We start from the raw sequence: 2,439 nt of genomic DNA on the forward strand, positions 1-2,439 counted from the left end.
CCTCTCCTGGTCTTCTCCATCTTACTAATAGCAGCACCAGGAGTTGCTCAGGCCAAGAATCTAGGCGTTGTCCTTGATGATTCTTTTTTCCTGAACCCCTCCCCCACATCTAATCCATCAGCAAACCCTGCTAGCTTTACCTTCAAAATATGTCCCACACCCACCACTTTCCCCATCTCCACAGCTACCACCCCAGCTCAAGCCACCATAGCTCTTGCCCGGGTCATCACAGGAGCTTCTTAACAGGTTTTCCTCCTGCTCTCAATTTTTTTCCCACACAGTAGCCAGAAAGATCTTAAAAACATAAATCCTGTCCTGTCATTCCTCTGTGTAAAACTTTCCAGTGGCTCTCCAGTTCACTTAGAAAAAAATCCAGATTCCTTTATCTGCTGGTCCTCTGCTTGGGCCTTGCCTCCCCGTCCAACCTCACTGCAGGCCAGTCTTCCTCACTGTCCCCTGAATATGCCAGCTCAGCTCCTTCACACTCAGGGCCTCACGTTGCTGTTCCCTCCTCCTGGAACACTCTGCCACCAGACCCAGTTCTGCTGGCTCCTTCTCATGAACCAGGTCTCCTCAGGGAGGCCTTTCCCTACTCAGTCACCCTCTCTCATGTCACCTCTTGCCTTGTTCCGTTATCCTTGTGACACTTATTTGAAGTCATTTTGTTCATGTGTTTGTTTCCTTGTTCATTGTCTGCCTCTCTACCTACCCCAGATACGTACTCCATGAAGGGAGGAACCCTCTTGGTCTTGTTCTTCACTATATCCCAGCCCCTGGATTCATGTACATAGTAGGTGCTCACACAGTATTTGTTTCATGAATACTGGATGAACAAAGGTGATGAGGGACCTAGAAAAAAAATCGGAACCACTGTGGGGTTCGTCCTCATTTTAGAAAGGAAAACTGAGGAAGAGAAAAGGAAGTGACTTGCCCAAGGACAAGAGGACTAGAAACCAGACTCTCTTACACAAGTCTTACAAAAGATTCCCTAGGGGAATCCTTTCTTCAGGAAGCTCCGTAGATGTATTTTATGTGCAAATAAATTTATAAAATTTGTGGTTTTATGTAATTTTTCCTCAGAAATATGTCTCCCTAAATCAAGACACGGTTGCATGGTAAGACCCTTCAGGAAGGGAGAGGCCCAGTAGAAAGAAGGCTGGGCAACAGGAAAGGAGGGGAGAACAGAGAGTGGAGAGTTTAGCACCTGACATTGGCAATGGGAGTCTGCTGCGTTAACTCTGGGAGAGAAGAAGGGACCATTTCTTGAATCTTCCAGTGTGGGCCCCAGTCAGAGGGTGGCTCCACAGAAGGACCACCCCACTGATCTTCACAGCCTGCCACTGTGCTGCTCCAACCTTCTCTTACCTCTGCATGAAGTGCAGCTTCCCCACCCCTAACAAGCTCTGTATCTGACCCCCTTCTGGCCTCCTAGATTTACTTAGTCCACCCCTCTACCTGGGTTTCTCCCCAGCCCCCGTCACCCCTGCTGAAATCCCATTCATCCACTGACATCCAGCCCAGGTTCAGTCTCTTCCAGGAGCCTTTCCTCATCATCTTGGCCCTCAGTAACTGTTCTCTCACTCTGGAGAGCAATTGCTGCACACCGGTTGGGTTAGTTATTGGTGTACGTGCCTCTCTTTCTCACTAGATTGTAGGTATCTCAGGGCAGGGAGCCTGTCTTGTTCTGTGAATGCCCATGGTTGCTGACCTGGTCTGGCCCACTGTGGTTGCTCAGAGAGTTTTTGCTCTTTGGTTGGCTTGGGAGGTTGGGTGGATGGAAAGGAAGATGGGCTGGTAAGCAGGTGGATCAGTAGGAATGGATGAGTGGAAATGGGTGGGAACATGGAAAGGTGGCTGGGTGATGGGTGTTTTGATTGATAGGTGGCTAGATAGATAGATGATGAGTAAAGGAATAGATGGAAGGGTTGGTAGGTGGTTGGTCACAGTACTGAAGGGTGACTGGGGACAGGAATCAGAAGTAGGGTATGTAGGGTCCCCTTGATCCAGGACAGGTGAAGGCTGGTTCTCAAAGGTAGAAGAAGTTCAAAGAGTGAAGGGAAGATGAATTGGAGTCTTTTGTGTGTGTAATTGGTCCTATTTGTGAGTCTCCCCCTCCCAAAAGCTGAGAAATTCTGTGGGGAATTGAGTAACTCTAAGAAATTTCTCTGTGATTATCCATTGAGAGATATTATCTAAGAATCCTGGGGCCAAAATGAGAAAAAGACTTGTCAAGTTCATCTACATGCTTCGGGCAGAACCACGCCTACCCACCCACATTCTTAGTCACCTACAAAGGGGAGGCCTTGCATTCCCACTCAACAATGTGTTCTGGATCCAGAGGAAAGTCCAAGCCAGTGGTTCTCGGGGCCATTTTACCCCCAGGGGACACTGAGCAATGTCCGGCAACATTTTTGCTTGTCATGATTGGGCAGTGCTACC

The 2,439-nt window shown here is 48.5% G+C and overlaps 1 protein-coding gene across 1 annotated transcript in view; it reads left to right on the forward strand.

Moving 5' to 3' along the window:
* LAD1 (ladinin 1) overlaps positions 1 to 2,439 on the forward strand; it is a 29,824-nt gene that overhangs the window by 19,588 nt on the left and 7,797 nt on the right. The window lies entirely within an intron of this gene.

This window comes from Trichechus manatus, unplaced genomic scaffold (assembly GCF_000243295.1).
Source record: "Trichechus manatus latirostris isolate Lorelei unplaced genomic scaffold, TriManLat1.0 scaffold00035, whole genome shotgun sequence".
Classification (NCBI taxonomy): Eukaryota; Metazoa; Chordata; class Mammalia; order Sirenia; family Trichechidae; genus Trichechus; species Trichechus manatus.